This window comes from Neolamprologus brichardi, chromosome 17 (assembly GCF_056152115.1).
Source record: "Neolamprologus brichardi isolate AB-2024 chromosome 17, ASM5615211v1, whole genome shotgun sequence".
In the NCBI taxonomy this organism is placed as follows: Eukaryota; Metazoa; Chordata; class Actinopteri; order Cichliformes; family Cichlidae; genus Neolamprologus; species Neolamprologus brichardi.
In genome coordinates, this window is record NC_142120.1 from 11,350,911 (window position 1) to 11,372,768 (window position 21,858).

The 21,858-nt window shown below is 39.0% G+C and overlaps 1 long non-coding RNA gene across 2 annotated transcripts in view; it reads left to right on the forward strand.

Moving 5' to 3' along the window:
• Positions 1-21,858, forward strand: part of LOC102783054 (uncharacterized) — a 109,657-nt gene that overhangs the window by 2,139 nt on the left and 85,660 nt on the right. Inside the window, exons 2-3 of one of the 2 annotated variants that reach the window (XR_015716695.1) lie at positions 6,945-7,023; positions 9,588-9,703. This is a non-coding gene — a long non-coding RNA (uncharacterized LOC102783054). Of the gene's footprint in view, positions 1-6,944; positions 7,024-9,587; positions 9,704-21,858 lie in introns of those variants that run through there. The other variant, XR_004843609.2, reaches the window with a different exon arrangement.

Here is a 21,858-nt window from a genome sequence, read left to right on the forward strand (position 1 = left end):
TATGAGGGGGACCCAATTAGAAGAAAGTTGGCTTGAAGTTACAGTAACCTGTTTCAGACACTGCATAGCCTGAGGGGCTGCATCAACGCCTAGTATAAGATGATTTTAATTTCTACTTGACTGGATTGCTGCAACGTCCTTTTTGCAGGGCTTCCTAAAACAACTTTCAGTAAGCTGTAGCTTATTCAGAAGTCTGCTGCAAGGGCATTAATGGAAACCAATAACAGATACTGGCTTCCAGAATCCTACAGAATTGATTTAAAAATATTTTATTTATATAAACAAATCTTAAATGGTCTGACAGTTAATCACTTTACATCCGAGTTTGCCTTCTTAGATCTTCCACTGCCAAACTGTTAGCTACGCAGTACTCCTCACAGAAAAAAATTGGGGATGCAGCTTTTGCTCTGAAACAGCCTCTCCCTCAAAATATTAGAGAAGTAGACTCTACCGCCAATTTCAAGAAACTGTTAAAAACACGCTTTAAATCTGGTATTCAGTATTTCCACTTAATAATAATACCACTGTCAGTTCTGGTGCGACTCCATTCAGTAGTCTGGGAGATACGGCGCATAGTTCTTCTACTTCTAAGTTTGCTTCTTCATTATATTTTTCCTTGTTTTTTTTTGTGGGACTTTATGTATTATTTATTTTTATGTATGAGCTGTTTATAAACTCGTGGGTGTGCATATATGCATTTTTAATGGGTTGTTCATTTGTTAAATATCTCTTTTAATATATTTATCAACCTCCTTAACCCCCAGAAAAGCCCTTTGAACCCATACATGTTATATTGGGCTATAAAATAATTGAAGTGGAATCATGTTTATTTTGAACTGTGAATCATAAAAAGACACGGTACTAGAGTGCAAAGATAAAGAATGGAAATTCTGGAAAACAGCATAATAGATATCAGTCTTTTAAATTTTTATCTGGAAGAAAATTGTGCAGCCACTTCATTTAGTCACTCGATATGTGCATGTTGTTTTCAGTTCTTTGTCAGTACAACCAGTGCAGTTGTAATGCTGGCCCATAAAGCAGTGAACTGATGCACTATTTTGGCAGCCTTCATTAAGAATATGGTGTAAAATGGTGTAAATGTTTAATTTAAAAATGTCTGCTAGTCAATATAATTCAAGAATCACAGTGCAAAAACTTATGGCCAGTGCATATGTAGATGCTCAGAGTAACTGGTATGCTCTGAGTCTCTTTGGCATTGTGTATTGGACTAAAGCAACTCATAGAATATTAATTAAATTCTCTCATAGATTCTTTTCTCCCAGTGAACTTTCCAGGGGCAGAGAAGTGTTTTAAAGGTGAAATGTTTTCTATGGTCAGCAGGGGGCACTGCAGTACTGTGCATTAACTCAAATCTCAACCTCTGCAAAAACTTGACTGCTGCTCTGCAGAGTCATGGCCACTGAATGATATGACACTTTCATTCATATTTCACTCTAAGAACATTCAGCGATTACTCCCATCTTATAGCTTGGAGTAAAAGGATTCCAAGATCTGCACTCTCTTATCTTTCTGTAGATTATATCTGCTTTAACACCGTAGCATTTTACAGTCCAATTGGTGTTCTGTTTCAGATAATGCATTTTTGTTTTGAGTTGTCATTAGTGATAGATAAATGAAGGAATGTATTGTGTACTCAATGTAAAAAATAACATTATTGTAGTTCTGCTCTTCTTTGACAATGCAATGTTCAGTATAGACTTCCTGTTAATTTTTTTCTTAGTTTAAAAAAACAAACCAATATTTTTATGTAAATAAGATTTACATTTTCATTGTAGGTTATAGTCCCTTAACGTACTTAAAGATCCTGTTGAATGCATACTGTAGATACCATTTAACAGCTTTACAGTATTTGTAAGCATCACTTGTGCAGCTGTAAAAGTTTAAATTCTGAAAAAAGGTGTCTTGTACCAACTCTGGATGTACTTACTTTAATATATTATAACTAGTTTAGTCAGAATGGCAGAAATAAGCCTCCTCCCAAGGGTGGCTGGGCTCTCCCTTGGAGAAAGGGTGAAGAGTTCAGTCATTCAGGAGGGACTCAGACTAGAGCTGCTATTCTCCCACCTCAAAAGGAGCCAGTTCAGATTTTTTTGGGCATCTGACTAGGATGCCTTCTGGACACCTCCTAGTGAAGGTATTTGGGGCATGTCCTACCGGGAAGAGGCTGCAGGGCAGACCCAGGACACGCTACAGAGATGATGTCTCTCGGCTGGCTTGGGATCGTCTTGGTGTGCCCCTAGATGAACTGGAGGAGGTGGCCAGTGTTACGTCCCCTGGCTAGTCTAGGGGGTGAAGGGATGAACATAAAGGTGGATAGTGAAGGAGGAGCCAAGATGGTAACTTTAAAAGGTTTATTTAATGCTGGTGATGAGATTTGGGTTCAGACTGAGGTATAACTTCAGGGAGAGCCAAGGCCAACATAACAAACAAAACATCCCTGATGTAAAAATAAAAGAAACTTACCTAACTCCAAAGAAAACAAAATATACAACCTATAACCATAACCTACCTAACAACACATAAACAGGAGAAAACGGGATGTCAAAACAAAAGGCAGCTCTCCCCTACAAGCAGTCTGAACATGAAAACAAAAATGCACATACAAGTCACAAAGGCATGCAAGCCTGCACAGGTATGGCAATCAAAATGGTCAGAGGGCACAGAAACACAGCTCCACAGGCCTTAAGTAGTGCTCCGCTGATTAACAATTATCTGAGCAGCATCCAATCAGGACAGAGGAGGTGGAGCCTAGACAAAACAAAGAGTTAGTAGGGAGAAGAGACATCCTCCTGGGGGATGTAACACCAGGAAGAGAGGGAGTGCTGGGTTTTTCTGTTTAGACCCGGATAAGTGGTAGAAGATGAATTGATTGGTAGCTTAGTTAAATTAATGTTAGCATATGAAGTAGCATAATTGCAGAAATCTCAGGCCTTTTTAAAAAATGTTTTTTTTCTTAGAACTGTCTTAGAGCCTACAAAGAATATGTAAACATTTCAAAGTGAACACAAGAAATCCAACAGGAGCAGTGGTTGTGTTGACAAACAAAAACTTGAAAATTTTTAGGTGCATTTATACGGCATCAGTCATTTGCTTTGATGTTGCAGCCAAAGGTTTCCAGGTGATCACACAACTTCACAGTCCTCCTGTCATTGGTTGGCTCAGAGGTACAGTAGCTGCTCTAGGATTCCTTCTTGTAGTTCCGACTCCCTGGGGGAGCCGCTGAAGGATGTTGTCAGTGATGAATACTCTTTGTAATCTAACGGGATATTAGAGTGGAAGTGCTCAACATTCAGCTGGAGGGAAAGGGGAACAGAGGGAGAACATTTACACAATCTTATATACATGGAAACCATGAAGGGACTTGGTATTGATTATATGTTTTGACTCTAGTATTTCTGTTTTTGCTTTCTACATGTTTCAGTCTTACTTTAATCATCTGCTCCTCCTCTTTCCTCCACCCTCCCTTCACTGTTTCTTGTACTATGTATTTTGATTACAAGAATTATTTTCAAAACAGAGTTGGTGCAAGTATTTGAAAAAGAGCAATTACTACTTTATATAACTTTGGAAGACATCAGGTGTGTTTTCACTACAAATAATCAAGTCAAGACTTTGCCTTTATTCTTCAGGCACAGCTTGTTGTTAGACGAAACTGGAGTATGGAGAAGATCATCATCAAGGCAGGAAAAAACAAGCAGTAAATGTAAAGGCGAGAGGCTGAACTATCAGTAGACTGTCTCTCAAGTGTCTATTTCCTTCTCCCTTCACAATGTGTTCCCATGCTTAATTGGAAATGTAGTGTAGGTAATGAACCCATTTATAGACTCATTACAATATTCTGTGCTAGCAAAAGGTATTGTGCTGAGACACAGGACAAGAGCTGTGGAGAGGAGAGATTAGAATGGAAAGAAGTGAATACATGAAGGACATTCATAGATGGGAAAATATGAGACTAAATATTTTGACATTTAAAAAGAAGGGTATCTCACAGGTGTGCTTTTGTGTCTTTGTGCGTCCTGATTGTTGTGATCAAGATAATTGGGAACCTGTCACCTTGTGTTGTACAGTGAATGCTTGCTGAGAAACATGGAGATATAGCCATGTTGCCCCATGTCATACAAACTCAGTTTTTTGGATTGCAAGATTCAACACCACGACAAAAATCGTAACTTTTAGAGCAGATCAGCCTTATAGCAGTAACTGGTAGCGATCAGAAAAGGGGAAATCGATGAGAAAAAGAGAAGAAATATGCAAGGGTTTATCTCCACTCCTCACTCTGTGCTATACTTGGCTTAGTTTGCTCTTGCTGGGAGTTACAAGGTCAGATTATCAACACTGTCATCTTTTATCATCAGTATTCCAGCACCTATGCTGGTTGGATCCTGACTAGCCAAAAAAACATGTCTAGGAGAAAGTAATGGGGACAGAAGGGTACACATATAATAATTTTTTTTTTTGAGCATTCATTCATAGCTTATTTTAGTAAATACTATCTCACAGTCTTTGTGATACCTCTCATCACATTTGCATCAACACAAGAGTATACTAAACTTTACTGTTATGTTTCATCCCAGCCAGCTAAATTTTCACCTAAGTGCTCACTAAGCCTCAGCGTAGTTGAAATTCTGTTTGCACAATGTTTGAGAAAATTCTATTAGTTACAAGCTGTGTACTAGAACTACGACCTTAACTCGTGATGATGAAGATGAAATACAAAATAGAGTAATGGATTCACCTGCCATTTCCTGTTTTAAATCAAATAACCCATGGTTAAATGCTTGGGAGAAGTGCATATTTTGATGCCAGCGACTCACTCTGTCATACTTAATGGCACAATGTTTTCTCTTTGACTTAATGAGCTTCATTAAGGTCTGACTCACTAGTCTTCTGAAATTTTTTTTTCTTCTTCCCCCGTCTTATGCTAATTCAGTAACAGGAATTGCTGTTTTCATGCTGGGTAAAGTGCTACAGTGCACATCACTTCTTTGCTGATCTCTTACTTGACCTGTTGTCTACATAGTGCATCTTGTCCCTGTGCAGGGTTATGAGTACACCCATTATTCAGTAGCTTGTAGAACCACCTTTAGCAACAATAACTCAACGTAATGGTTTTCCATATAACTTGATCAGTCTCACACATCATTGTGGAGAAATTTTGGCCCACTCCTTTCCATATTTATTAAGTTATTTGAAGCTTGGCATTGACTTATGCACAGCTCTCTTGTCCCACCACTGCAATTAATCAGGTCGAGGTCTGGACTTTGACTTGGTCATTGCAAGTGGGATCATTGCGATCATTCTGCTGTTGCAGTATAGTTGTCCATTAACCCACTTAAATGTGTGATTGTACAGAATTTTTTGTTTTAATACTAACGTGTGTGTGTGTGTGTGTGTGTGTGTGTGTGTGTGTGTGTGTGTGTGTGTGTGTGTGTGTGTGTGTGTGTGTGTGTGTGTGTGTGTGTGTGTTTAAAAACACCCACTCCACATGCATTATATTTATTTACAGATGAAACACTAAGAAGAATGGGCTGGGGTATTGTCATGTGATTATAAGGCCAACTGGACAGTTACCAGTGTCAAACCTAGGTATGTTTGGTACTTTTTAAATACTTTAGTTCTTTCATAGTGTATGTTTGTAACACTGGATGAGAAAAACTCAAATCATCATCCTGAATTTACACTCTATCAAACATATCTAGATTTGACATTGGCAACCCCCCATTTTGGCCTTGTATCATATAACCATATGGGCAAAATGGGGGGTTCATTGGTGGATAAATGTACTGCATGCAGACAATTGAATGGGTTTAAAGAAAAAAAGTTGTGCAATTTTTCTTTTTTTCCGTGCAATTGGAGTGGATTAGTGGATAGGTATACTCGGTGTCTTCTATTTATTAGGGGTGGGGGAAAAATTTATACTGTGTAGTATCGTGATATTTTGTTTGCTAATAATGAATCGATACAGGTACAGCAGAAATCGATATTTTGTTACAAAAAACGTTTTTGTGGACTGGAACATGCTCTGGCTTCAGAGCATGTTGATCAGCTCCTTTTTCTGAGCAAGAATCCTGACATTCCTTCACTGTCCAAATGTGTTTAACTTTTTTTGGCAGTAATAAACATGTTTTATTTTAATTAAGTTTAAAACTTTTTTATTTAATGTAAAGTTATATTTTGTTTTAATTTACTTTCAAATTCTTCAGTTGCTGAACGGGCTGCATAGTTTTCATAAATTGCATAGTTCAGAATAGCTATAATTGTACCAGATGGTTGCATTCAGTTAAGTTGGACTAGACTGTAATACAAACTGTTCAGTTTGTCAACAATAAAACTGACTGAAATGAGAGAAAGACTGACTGTGAGACTTTGATATTAGATAAAATGAATATTGATAAAGTTTACCTTTATGTACAGAATCTGAATATCGCAAAATATTTTTAAAAAATTGCAATAATATCGTATCGAGGGATATATGGTGATTCCCACCTCTACTATTTATAGTGCCATCTACAATATAGTTCTTGATGACCCTGATGAAGGCCACAGGCCGAAATGCAATGCTTAATAATAAAGCAACCCTCCAAAAAAAGTCATATTAGTTCATTTTTTTTGTTGTACTGTCATGAACTTTAACATTTAACATGCTAAATGAGGCCCATAGAGTCTGAGATGTAGCTTTGCTATATCTGGGCGATACTGAGGCATTTTGTTAACACACACTTGAATGCTGGCAAAACTTGTTCTTTTATAAAGGACATCAGGACATCAGATTAGCAGCAACTAGCTGCTACCTACCCCCTTATTTCTGTGGAAGCAGTAAGGGGGTATTTAGTTTTTCATACAACTGCACAGATTCCTGTGAAACTTTCTTTTCATGATTATATATTCAAATCTATTTTTATTTATTTTTTTTTACATTCAAGCCTTCACACCGCAACCACTGAAAGATCAAGAATCCGAGATGCTGATTCATTTAAAGCTGGAGGACAAACAGCTGACGAGGTATGAAAAGTAACTCTGCTTTTAAAGTCCAGCCACTTTGACTGTTTGTATATGTGTGTGTACTTGTGCTGTCCTTGCTCTAATTGACCAGCTGTGGCTACGTGTTTGGCCTCCTTAAAACCCCCATTGATCCCACAGCCGTTTCACAACAGGCCTTATTGCTTTGCTTGTGCCCTCAGTTTCAGGCGTCTGCAACACCCCTGAAAAGGAGTACAGGAAATAGTGGGGACTGAGCAAGTGAGTGTGCAAGAACTGTGGTGTTTGAAGTGGAGGGGTAGTAATGAAACTGTACATTAGGATGGATATTCTAGAAGATCGGTGTGTTTCGCCGCTTTATGGTTTCCAAATCCTATTCATTGAGTCAATGAAAACTACGATACGGCATGCCGGAGTTGATAAATTGATATCTGCATAAATGAGTTAGTAAAGATTTCTGATGACATAGGCAGTGTGCAGAGAAACATCCCACATTTTCAGTTATTAAAATATAAATCTTTTCTTGAATGTCAAATTCAGTGACAGTAATTTAGTCTAAGTGGAGTACATCAACGTATTCTCATTTAAAATATATAATTGCAGGGCTAAATGGGTGTTAAGTATTCTGAAATGCATGCCGTGTAACCTCAAGGTCTGGGTCTGGCTTGGCCAAGAACCATTCGTCACCCCTTTTCCTTTCTTCTCCCGTGTGCCTTATAAAAGCAAAAACCTTTAAAAACAAATAGAATTGTAATTGCTTTTAGCTGTGGGCTAAGGTCAAAGAATGTGCTACTCTCAAACTTGGCTGGCTTTGATTGCAAGCTTAAGCACATTTTCAAGGAGAGAAACTTGGAAAAGTCTTGGTTAACAGAATTCCATCTGTTTTATAGTCGATACAACAATGGAGATCTGCCAAACACCGCACACCTCACTCTGTAATGTTATACAAACTTTGACCTTTCTCCCTCCAGGACTGTTCTCGGGGGTTGTGGGTCAGGGTCAAGGCCATTAAAGCTGGCTTAATAAGCTGCTGAGGCCTCCATCTGCCCAGCCCCCTCCTACTGGTCCATGTGAGGCCTGAAGGTTCAGAGTCAGCAAAGCTAGAATCTGGTCCTGTCAGCAACCTTCAGAGATGGTTTGAACAGCGTGTCTCGATGGTAGTCTGTCTTTATTTTCGGCATGAATGATACTTGCTGATACATGCTGATCCCTCTTAATGTGCAGTCATACTCATGAAGCAAGATTTTTTGGCATACTTGCATGAATCCTCAGATTTTTAATATTCTTTGAATATTAGCACATTTGGCACTTTCTTACTGGCATTTTCGAAGCAACTGCCACTGATAAGTGTAGACAGCACAGGAAACTGAAGGAAATGGCACATGCATCAGACTGATACTAAAAAGAGAATAATAATTGCTGAAGAACTGCTAAAAAATGTTGCATACTGCCTACAAGCATATCAGCGCTTGCATGGACCCATAATTTGATATGGTATATTACCATTACGATGGAGTTTTATCTGCTCAGATAATGGTTGATTTCACACTGAACAGAGAATATTTTGCAAATTGTTCTTATCAATTTCATCACTTTTTGGGGATCCAAACATGTAAAATTGATATTTTACCATCCTGTGTCGGTAAGAGTTTTTTTTTTGTCCTGATGAATGTTTAACATTTGAGTTTTTGAATCTACTTTTCAAACCGCTGGCCTATTTGCGGGATTATACATACCAGCCACCAAGATCAAATACAGTTCTTTTAACTGTGTCATCATTATTTTAGTTTTACTTTTGTCTTGTGGCTTTAGGATTGTTTATGTCCCTATATTTTCTAGTCAGAAGAGCATGAAAATAATAGAGCAGTGCAATCGCTGTGGTATAGAGTTATAGGTGTAGACTTGTTTCTTTTGACTAGGTTTGGTTTGGTTGTGTGTGTGTATGCGAGAATGTGGCACATCAATGGTCCAATCAATGACCACATCACCACCACAAGTCTTTTTGTACTTGTTTTATGGTACACTTTGTGTTAGTTTCCATAAATGTTTGTATGCGTAAAGGGGTGTGCAACCAACGCAAACATACTTTCTTGCAGTCTTCCAATGAAGCAAAGAGCATATAGCTGATAGATGAGGCTTTGCATAGGTCAGATGCTAACTGTTTGAAAAGTGGACCAGAACAGAGGAGTGAGTGAGAGTAACGTTCATAACAAAAATGACGAAAAATGAAAAATATTCTAGAATATTCTATTCTGTTGTTCTAATAGAAGGATAAACTTTATTAATCCCAGAGGGAAATTAAGTGGTCATAGCAATTTGAAAGCAATCGTATAAAGTGAATTGTAGAAATAGAGATATAGGTAGGTATATATAGAGATATAAATATAATACAAATATGAAAGGACACAAGTATTACCCTAATGTTCCTTGGATATTAAAAGATGTTATAAGGGCACAGGTGTGCAAGTATACATTGTGGCGTACAGAAGTGACAGAGTCCTCTTCAGGAATGTGGGTCTCACTCAGGTGGATGAGTTAAATAGTCTGATAGCAGCAGTAAGAAACGACCTCCTGTCTTGTTCCCTCAGGCAGTGAGGTCAAGGGAATCTGTTCCTGAAAATGGTCTTCAGATTGTCCAGGATCTTATGGAGGGTCGGAAGTCATCTTCCACGATTACCAGTTTTCCACAATTCCATGATATAACCAGAACCAGAAACTCAGATGGTGGTTGCAGTACAAAGACACTTTTCATTGTTTTTAACATTTGGGGTTTTTTTTCCGTTCTTCTTCGTACTTCTCTGCAGCTGACAAGGACCAACAACATCAAAAGCAAGATTAGCCCACAGACAGGTTGTTGGTGATACTTTCCCCTAGTGACAGTAAACAGCTGCAACATATAGACAGTAGCCTAATTAAAAGCGGGTCTTTACTCTCCTCTGTCACTATGTACTTACTTAAGATGGAGTTATTGTGAATTCAGTCTTTTTTAAATGCTGTGAGGGAACAACATTAAATTTGAAAAAAACAAAAACAAAAAAAACCCCCAACATCTATTTTGAGTCAAAGATGAACTGATTTAATTTTGGTAGTCAAAGGTCAAGGTTACTGTGACCTCTCAAAATGAATTGTTTTTCCCATAACTCAAGAATTCATACATTCAGTTTTGACCGAATTTCACACCACTGTGTAATAGGATAACGTGATGAACTGGTAACATTTTATAAGCAAAAGGTCATTGGCCTACATTGCTTTCATTGTGTTCTGCAAAAATACCTGTCTAGTTATAATTCAACACCATGAGTCACAGAACTGAAGGTGAGATGGTGACTATATTTCAGTTTTGATGCTCATTTAGTGACACTACTTTGGGTGCACTCCTATTTAATGTCTTCACTGCATACATTATTCTGAAGAGTCAATGTAATGAGAACATACCACATATAGCGCTTTATAAACATACTGCTTTGTTAGCACTGTCTGTTTAAAGAGGTGCTGTGTGTTACTCGTTTTCTGAAAGTACTTGATACAAAATTAGGAATACAAATGACAAAAAACTCCAATACACTGATCCCCTTCGTACATGTTTAGTACTGCAGTTTGTTCTACAGTGTCTTACTCTTGTGAGTCGATGCATTTTTAATGTGGACTTATTTTCAACTGAATAATTTAGTGCTTGGTCAGCAACAGGGGTGATCCAGAATCCATCTGATGGGGTAGAAAGAGCATGAGGGGAAAATCCAGATGCAGAAGTTTGAATGGGCCTGAAAATGCATACTGGAGCACAGCGTACATGGGTCATGTCTATAGGAGGACAATGTTTGTAGAATTAGATTTTTTTTAATTTTTTTATGGTTTTGTCTGCTAGTAGATGCTGTGCTATAGTGGTGCTCTTAGCAGAGCTGTTAACCGCTTAAAACGTAGTGATTTGTTTTTAGGCAAACTGAACTTTCCTTAAAAAATAGTCTTTAGTCTATTATTATATTGTTGTAACAATGCTTCTTGGCAATAAATCATATACCATTGCAAAGCCTGTTTATTTCCCCATAAATAGTGCCACATTTCTAAGGAAAATTCCTGTTGTTTTGAGATTCTGGTACCCCAGGTGCTGACAATCAGGTACCTGATTGGTGCTTAATTAGCAGCACCTGTCAGCATGGACACCTGCTACAGCGGTCAGTTGGTGTCTGCTCCATATTCGACTGATCTGGATAGGGCCCATGTCAAAGGGCAGCTTCAAGCTGGTGTTCAAGTTGTAGCATTATTTGTCTACAAATTGAAGGCCACGTTCAGTATAACAGGGGACGTCAAAGACATACCGTGAAGTCCGCAACCCAAGACGACGACACCAGAAAGAGACAGTTTGCCTACAGATTGCAAGTGCTGACAGGGAGAGGAATCTTCTATGGATTTGCAGTCAGTGCTTGCAGGATGATATCGCAGACAGCTCTCTTACCAGACAACCTGGAACAAACTGCACACATCTCTGGTCTATCAGGTGTGCTAGGAGACCCACCGTGACTGCCCTTCACTGTTGGGCTAATTTGCCCCAGAGCTTGGACATGTGGAGGACCATTATGTTCAGAGACGAGTCCAGATCAGGGTAAAAATGTGGAGAAGATGCAGGGATTGCTATACTGTTTTCTTTACCTTAGGGTAAAGATTTTGATAGGGGCATTGTGATGGTGTGGGGGGGTCATCTCTTTCACTGGAAAAACAAGGGTTGTGAACATTGGAAGCACTCTCAATGCAAAGAGATATCCACATGATATTCTGTAACCGGTAGCAATCTAATATCTCCACAGTCCGGGACCGAACTTCATCTTCCAAGATGACAACGCTCTCCTCCACAGAGTGGGCTTTATCAGAGGCTACCTCGAGAATTTGTGAGTCAAGAGGATGGAAAGGCCTCTCTACAGTCATGACCTCAACCTCATTGAACAATTGTGGGATCAGCTTAGGCGTGCTGTTCATGCCAGACTGACCAACATGACCACATTGGCTGACTTGCACCAAATGCTGGTTGAAGAATGGGATGCCTTCCCACAGCAATGTGTAACCAAGCTGGTGACCAGCATGAGAAGGAGGCACCAGTGAATAAGTTGGTTTCTTCAGACTTAAACCATTAATATCAATAAATGACACTAAAAAAGAATCAATTGCAGAATAAGCTGTTTGGCATTGGGAGAGAAGATTTGGCAGGTTTTTCATGGGTGCAATGGGGAAATAAGCAGGCTTTTTCAAAAGATTTACTGTTACAACAAGGAATGATCAACCAAACACAAATTTTCAAAGTTTTTAATGACCATATTATTTGTTATGAAGAACCATGTCATACTCATATAACACTGAGAGAGAAAGAAAATATAGTGGACCTCTATGACACAGGTAAACAAGTTATATCAGGGTTTGGATTTGCATACTTGTCAAAATCATCATTTTTAGATTAGGTTTGTTAACTGTGAGCTAAATGGGGGGAATCACCAAAGTTTTCTCATTTCTCTTTCCTAGCTCCCTTCATATCATACAGACAAGAGTGTGTTCGTTTGTTTTATTGCATTAGAGCATTATGTAAATATGTATATTGCCAGTCTCTCGAGGGAGGCTGCACTGATGGGGCTGAATAGAGCATCCGGAGAGGGCAATTTAACAGGCAGCGATGAATGCCCTGTAACATATGTCATCTTGTCTCACACACACAAGTTGATGTCAACATCGTGACGCAGAAGAGCGGGTAGGCCCATCTGCGGCAGGGGTAGACCCGGGCATCCGGAGCGCTTCGTCTCTTTCATTTACCACGGCTGGGCGCTGAGTACAAACGCAGGGTTTGTGAATGGCCTGTTGTTAATGAGGCCTCATTCGGTGCAAGGAGACACCCAGGGCTACCGCTTAGTGGCATGCCCTCGGCCGACATGAATAACAAAAGGCAGAGTGGGATCATTAGGCCCCCGGATGCCCGAGGGGTCCGGCACTTTAATCACGTTTGCGTAATGAATGCAGCTGCTTTGAATCACTGCTTATTCATAATGTCCACAGATGCAATTGTAATGCAGCGTTAATGTTACTGCTGATCTGCCAGAAGTCGTGGGTGTGTGTGTTCACAGACAGGGGCCACTCTGTTGGTTGGATAGTGTAACAATGGTATGACAAGCCTAGGGTCACGTTAGATTGATCAACACCCAGAGATTTCTTCCTTTGCCCTCATGAGTATGGACAATGCAAATTCAAATGTTGGCATATGGCTTAGGGTCACAGAATGAGGGTTACTTCACATATTATGCAATAAGATGGCTTCTACATTTGCGTTTTCTTGTATTTTCAATGGGCATATTCTGAGAAGAATCCCTTTCTCCACAGTTTTCACATAGTCTCAAAGTCTCTGACTTTCTGCTGAGAGTGCAAAGTCTGTTTGAAGTGATCCTGCAACTTGAAAGTATGATGAAGTGCCAGACTCCAACAGTTAATGATCAGACAGTTTATGTTTTTACATTCACTAAAGAAATGAATGGCACATCACTTTTCTTCCTTTGTACCAAACTATAGCTCGAGAAAATTGCTGAAATTTCTATCCTTAGGTGGAGAATTGATAACATGGTTTGTTTGCTTTTATGGAACCTCACAAAACCTTTGTGATCACATCCTAATGAGTGACCTTTTCCCATTTGTCCTCTTCAGAGACACATTTATGCCAGCACCAAGCTTTTCCCTCAGCTGTGGTCGCAAACAGCGTGTCACTCTCATCTTTTTGATGTTCTCTCAATGCCTTTATGCTATTCAAAAAATACACTGAGAGTTTCTATATGTAGGGCTGCTCAATTAATCGAATTTTAATCACGATTACGATCTGGGCTTTCAACGATCATTAAAAATGACTGAGCCAATTATTAGCCCCTCCCTCGTGCTTTACTCTCGCGCTGCTCCGTGTGGCAAATCGAGCGCACCTCGCTGCATTTCGAACACGTGTCACAACAATTAAGAGCAGCGGTCTCCAACCTTTTTTGCGCCACGGACCGGTTTATGCCCGACAATATTTTCACGGACCGGCCTTTAAGGTGTCGCGGATAAATACAACAAAATAAAACTAGTACCGGTACCGAAAAAAAGAATTTATTCATAACACACTGAAAAGACCCAGGAAAACCGAGTAAACAATAAAAACGATAACAAAATAACGCTGAAAACCGATAAAAACCCTGAAAACTATACATTTCACACCTGAGCCTCAACTCTCGCGGCCCAGTACCAAACGACTCACGGATCGGTACTGGTCCGAGGCCCGGGGGTTGGGGACCGCTGATTAAGAGGACCCGAGGGAAGCTCGGAAAGCTAAGCAGAAGTTATTTGGAGAGGAGAGTGACTGCTGTTGGTTGAAAAGAGAGGTAAAAAAACTTAAGTGGTGTGGAAACATTATGGGTTCGCGGAGTCAGACATGGATCAAGTAGACATAGTGTGTAAACTTTGCTATGGTGTCGTAGCTGCACCACAGAGCAACACTGCAAAGTTCACTAAACATAGATGTTTACATTTTTCATTTATTTTTTATATTGCAAACATTTGCACTGTTATCAGTATTTGCACACTATTTTATATTCTTTTTTGACAATCTTTAAAGTCATTATTCAATACATTGTTATTGTTAAATAAAGATCGCCAAATAATCGAGATCTCAATTTCAGTGAAAATAATCGTGATTATCATTTTTGCCATAATCGAGCAGCCCTATCTATATGTTAACTTGTCTCAAAAGTAAATTCAAATGGATAATCTTGTCAGTTGGCCAGTCCTGGATCACTTGCACTTCAAGGCATCTGTCTCTTTGACTCTACTTTTCTTTCTCTTTATGGTTATCATTGAAATTAAATTGTGCCAAAGGGATTTGGAGTAATTGTGTACAGCCCCTTAACAATGTACATTAGTTTTTGGAGTATAATGTTGACCACTGTCTCCTTTGAGACCATTGCATGCCTGCTTTCTGTCCATGCCAAGGCATCTGCCTTCTCACTATTGAAAGTTAGAATTAATCCTCAGAAGGAGCTCCCATCCTAAATGGGTAAATTAATTCTGTTTGGTTTAAGTCCTCAAGTACATCTGGACTGTCTAAAGGGACGAGAGCAATGGCTGATGTCTCAAATCCCATCTTTTGTGAAGCCCAGGTCTGTGCGTGCAGACACACTACGCAAGCATAATGCCTGCTGCAATTTTATCTCGATTTCTGTGTATTTGCATATGCATAGGCTGAATCATTGTTGTCATTTTAATGAAGAGGGAAAACTCCCTCACAGGCAAATACAGCTAAAAGAGACCATTTTAATGGCAGACATGCCTTCATGATCAGCTTTAATAGGCAGCTTTAAAGGGGAGCTGCATTGAAGTGGAGGATATTAAGGAAAAGCTTAAAGTAGCTCATAAACTGCTTGAATCCTTGAACGTTCACTGTCATTATCCAAGATGATAGACAAAAAGCATTCAATTTCGAGTATCTTTTCCCCTCATTATCTCCTGTCACCCTTACCCTATTTGTGATTTCTGACAAATCTAAGTACTTTTTTGTCTTTCTTTACTTTAAAGGATGGTGCTTTGCACAGACGTGCCTGTTGTGTTCTGCTTATTTGAAGTTGTACCTGAAGAGTGACGTGAATGTGTGGAAAAGTGCAAATCGTAAACGTAAGGTGCACAATGATCTCTTTGTGGAGTTCTATAATAGCAGTGCAACTTTGCTGTCTAAACAGCTATCATACTAAACATGTCCTAATACTGTTACATGCCAACGTCTGTGAAATAATAAGTAGGACAAATGAGAAGAGTGTAAATCCTTATGGATAAAGAGAGGATACTAAAACCACTAAGGCAAGTGTAGTTGTGGTCAAAAACTGGGGTCAGGGGAGATTTGATATTCTGAGATGGAACAGAGCCATCACCAGGGTGTCAAGAGATGTGCTGGGACCAGTGTGACATGTTAGGATTACATTTTAGACTTTCACGACATTAGCACGCATCTGCTGCTGTCTCAGCATCAGACACTACAGGTAACCTTAACTGTAAAGTTAACTTTGGGAATGTTTTGACAGCTTGCAAAAGGCCAATAGAATGCTATCGAGTAGTTCTGATGATGTTTTGTTTCATTGGGGTCATTCGTTTCAGCTCATTGGCACTGTGCTGAACTTCTATTATATGTAAATCTTATATAAATAAACTGCTTGTGGAAAGATGCTAATATCTATACTGATATGGATCGTGTAATGTGTTAGGAACAAAAAGATGACAGAATGTATGATAAAATAAAAATTATCAACCTACAGGAGCTTAATTCAGTGACACACCGGAAGTTAAAATGGAAAAAAAAATGATGCATCAGGCATCATAGTTAATTTATGCCAAAATTTCATTGCAGAAACTTAAATTGCTACTCAGTAGTTTGTATGGCTCCCACGTGCTTGTATGCATGCCTGACAACATTGTGGCATGCTCCTAATGAGACAACAGACAGTGTTCTGGGGATTCTCCTCCCAGATCTGGACCGGGACATCACTAAGCTACTAGACAGTCTACGGTGCAACATAATGGGGTTGGATGGACAAAAATGTTAGGATGTTTCTATTGGATTTAGGTCAGGCAAACATAGGGACTAGTTAAGGGTATTAATTGCTTCACCCTCTAGGAACTGCCTGCATACTCTTGCCAGATGAGGCCGGGTATTGTTGTGCAATAGGACAAACCTAAGACCCACTGCGACAGTGTAGGGTCTGACTATGGGTAAGGATTTGATCCTACTAAGTAATGGCAGTCAGGTTACTGTTGCCTAACCTGTAGAGGCCTGTGTTTCACTCCATGGATATCCTAGTGGTTGATCTCCTGGTTGGTTCTGGTCATCTATGGGAAATGCAAATTAAGTTTCGTGGTGCCAAGCAGTGGGCAAGGGCCAACTATAGCACGCTGGGCTATTAGACCACCTTCATGAGACACTGACACTAATGCTGCTGAAGGTAATTTTGTAGGTTTCTAGCAGTGCTTATCCTGATCATCCTTGTACAAAGGAGCAAATACAACTCAACAGCAAGACTTCTGGCAATGGCACATATTGATGCACCATTCTGGGTTGACACATCATCAGTTCAGGTATCTTCTCATGCTAAAAAAAATGTAAAACTAATCCTGTTTTGGGATTTGTCTCATTTTTGCCCCTCTAGTGCACCTGCTGTTAATTTCATCAACATCAGAGCAGCTGAAACTGATTACCCCCCCCCCCCCCCCCCCCCCCCCGCTACTTAACTGACCAAATCACTATCCCATAGGTTTAACTGACTCTGATTATAAAATGTTCCTTTAATAGTTTTGTGCAGTGTAACTGACAGTAAAATTAGTCTACTTATGTTACTATGAGGTATAATTACCTTATGATAACCTAAGTACATGTATCCTACCTATATATGCTTACCTACTGAAAACATTTTAGCCTTTGCAACATTGCAAACACATTTTTTTTTCGCAATTGCAAACTGTTTCAAACAAAAAAGTTAAAGCGTACTTCAAGATAAAACAAGGATAATATTTTGGATTATGTCAATTAGAGATGGCACGATACCACTTTTTAATGTCCGATACCGATCCCGATATCGTAAATTTGGATATCTGCCGATACCGATATGAATCCGATATTTTGTAATCAATAAAACTGTTTTTTTTAATAAATATCTTGCTGCATTTTGTAAAAGTTCATAATCAAGTTTTAAAAAACAAGAGACTGAAGCTATTCTGTCATACCTGTATGCAAAAAATACACTGCACCCAAAACATTTCATAGTTCAGCAACACTGATCAATCTAATAAATTTAAACCTACAACATCCCCCCTATTCTGGTATTTTTCTGGTATTTTAAAGAGTACTTAGGTTGCTTAATATTTCCACTATCTAATAGGGTTGCCAACTCCCAGCAAAAATATTAGGGAACCACCCCCCGCCCTCCACCTCATGATGCTTAATCGATGTAATCAACTTAAATTTAATGCAAGTGTAAGACAAATGCACAGAAATCAATTATTTTTCTACAATAATTAAATAGATTCAACATCCTTCTTCAACAGAATTGCAGACTGCACAGATACCTTCCCAAAGGAAAAAGTACTATAGCTTACTAAGGTGTATATATGACTTATTACTTACTATATACAATAATGGATTTCTATACATTTAATCAGATGACCACTTTTGTTGTAAGATTCAGATAATTATTTATTCAAAGTTTTTAAAGTGACATAACAAAGAAAAGTATTTCTTTGTGCCCCCCTTTCCCTGTTAATGCCCTACCTGGGCCCCGTGGCAAAACTTTGCTAGACCCGCCCCTGCACAGTTACCAACCGTCAGCTACGTAAAAAAGGATCCTGGTGTTATTTATCTCTCAGAAACAGTTCATAACTTCCCTTCAACTCACCTGTTCAGCTCTGATGATTCAGTAAGGACATCTCCTGGTTTTATATTCATGTTTCACTCTCACTACATATCCAAACGGATATCATGACCAGCAGCTTTTACAGCCGTGGCTCCAGCAAACCTCAGCTGATACTAGAAAGTAATATTAAATACATTCTAACAACAGCTTATCAAGCTTAAACATGCTGCTGTTGTTTATCCGCTGGTCTCCTCTTTCTAGCGCAAAGTGGGCGATAAACAAACAAGAAAGATGGGACTTGCTGCAGAAAAGCCGATTAGCTGATCATTGATCAGTTTCATGTTTGAAGTGGTGGTGATGATTGTGATCGTATTGGTTATAGCCATGATGTAAGAGGTCCTATTGAATGACTCCCACTATTATGCTAGCATGTGTAATACGGTCAGTGCTATGAACTACTGCTTTATTCATATATTTCATGCTTTTAATGACCATGGTTCATAATGGCCATGTTGTCATAATACTACTTTCATTAGGCGGTAAGTAAGATTAGATTGCCCTGTATATGAGTATGTATGAGCCTCCTTGACTTTCCAATTCTTATTAGTTTGTGCTGAAGTATAATTTTCTTTCTGTACTTCACATGTTACTATAATCTCTGAATGTTGATTTACTCACTTATGTTCTGGTTTATTTCTATCTATTTGGCCCAACATCTGCCCCAGTTTTGGTGTGGATGTGTGTGTGTTTTTCTATTTCCTTTAGTGAGGCCAACAAGCAATGTTTGGAAGACTGACGATGCTGAGGTGAATTAGACATGTGTCATTGGGGTTTGCGTTTTATTTATTTTTTTTGGAAATATTCCTTACTGCTTTATTACTTCTTTATAACTGTGACTTTTCACATTTTTATTTTCCCAAAAATGATCCCTATTTCTTATTATATGGCTCTCACTATTATTTATTTAAGTAGGGTGACTTTTCCGTGGGTCGACTAGATATTAAAGTTACGTAGGAAGAAGGTTCACTTTTTATTTTTTTGCGTCTTTGGAGAATGCTATATAATTTTCTTCAGTAAAATGATTATTCTTTGTTTGTGCCTGGCGGTAACTAGTTTATACTTTAGTATTGGAGCATCTATAAAAAATATAAAGGGAAAACAATAACAGTGAGACACACAGGCTGACAAAATACAATACACTTTTGGCCTCGGGAATCAGCAGAATGAGCAGACTGCGCATAACCAAGTGTTTACAAATCTGTACAAATGGGAAAGTTTCTTGTTTGCAGCAGTTTTGCATATTCAACTATTTAACATGTTGTTATTAGGTAGGTCCATAATCTGGGTTTGTTTTCTGTTCAGATTTTCCACACCATTGGGAAAATCTGTTTTCTCAGATTAAAACATTAGTGCACAATGCTGTTGGCTATTACAGAGAAGTGATGGTTTGAAGATGAAAATTTCAAGTATGATTTTAACATTGCCTTTGACATTTCAGCCAGGCTCAATAATTCATTGCACACATCAGCTTTACAAGCCTATCAGTTGTTTTTGATTTGCTTAATTAGAACAGGAAGGAAGACATTTTATTCATTAGTATGCAGCCACATGTTTGTTAAATGGTCTCTCTAACCATGTGATGCAGTGCCTTTATTTGATTATGCTTTTCAAAACATTGTCTGAAAAGAAGAACAATATCTGGGTAGTGTTTTATGTTTGGCCTCTGTGTCATAATCATAACATATCTTATAAGTTTAGTCAATTGAATTTCACTACCGTTTATGTAATATATGAAGTCGCCACATAGTAAATGCCAGTAGCTTGATGGCTATAGCTAGGCTCCCCTATAAATTGAAATGGAGCTTGGCTTACTGCTGAATTGTTTACCTGTACAAACATGCAAAAGTATCTATTTTAGCATGTGTACTTTTATTTAGGTTTTAATATGCAGCATTTCAAAAATCATTGTTATAATGTGATTTATTTGTGCATTCATTAGCGATCTTAGATCCTGTATTTTTGTTACATGTCTAGGCAGGCAACATCAGACTTGGTGTTAAAATTGTTGCTGTTGTAATTGCTACCTGAATAAGGTCAGGTTCAACAATATTTAGCATGTACAGGTGTAAGATGATTAGGCGTACAGTTGAAGCTGTTTTAATGTCATTATCAGTGGTAGTTGTTGTCAGGTATACTATCTATATATATCGAAAGAAGAACAGCAAGTGCAAATGAAAGGATAAGCAGAAAGGGGAATTTACATATTATTAATCCCTTTTCTCTAAAAATAGACCTTACCATCTGTTGTCCCCTTGGAATGAATCCTCATGCACAGAACTTTGTGGATAAATATTATCAGTCGGGAGAAAGGGCTTTGTTCACTTTCTAATCCAACTGTTGTTACCTGGTAATGAAGCCAAAATGAAAGACTTGACCTCTGTTTAAACCCACGTGTTATTACAGTACGTGCATGCATAGAGTGTGCATAGAATGGAATGAGACATGAGAAAATGAATGAATGATGGCGAGGTATAGAAGAGGTTAGGATACGGAGAAATGTAGGGAAGGTGCAACTTTCAACTTGGCCCTCATCCAGCCTGCATATCAGCTGTCTGTTGAGCTTTTTCAAAGGCAATTTATTTTTAGATATTTCAAAAACTCATTTGAAGGCAATTTTCACTCCATGGCTGCAGCCGTCGCCGTTAGCCTCTTCCCTCTTCCCTCTACGCCAGTCGCATCCCCCTCTCATGTGGCACCCGATGTGTCGCAGAGCCCGTTTCTTGGCATCAGCACAGTTTTGATTTAATTCTGAGGGCCATCTGTAATCCCCTGCAGGACACAGAGGCTCGTAGCCCCACACAACCACACCGCTATATCTCTCTCTTTATCTGCCTTTCTTTTCAGTTTCTCTCCCAGGACCTTAGCTTTTCTTTCTTCTTCACTATCAGCAGCCCCCCCCCCCCCCCCCCCCCCCCCATCCACCCACCTGCCCCCAGGCTCATTCACCCCTCCGTGGGACTGTCAGTACATCTCATACATGCAGGGATAATGGGATTGCAGAGAACCAAAGACTTACCTCATAAATTCACAGAGACCGATATGAAGCTGAGGGTGACAACTACTGATGTTCAGTTTGTATTTAATAGGTCATGTTTGGTAGTTGTTATCAGTGCATAATACACATGCATATCATCACTTGCTGTATCACTGAACATATTGAAGGCACTGTTTCCTATATATTGCCCAGTTCACAGTGTTGGGGAGTAACGGAATACATGTACCGCCGTTACGTATTTAAAATACAAAATATGAGTAACTGTATTCCGTTACAGTTACCGTTTAAAAAGGTGGTATTTAGAATACAGTTACTTTGTTGAAATAAATGGATTACACAGCGGTACTTCCCTGTTTCATATTGTGGCGGGTCAGGACTGTTTGGGTTTTGTTTGACAGCTACGTTCTGTAGTTGCAGGCG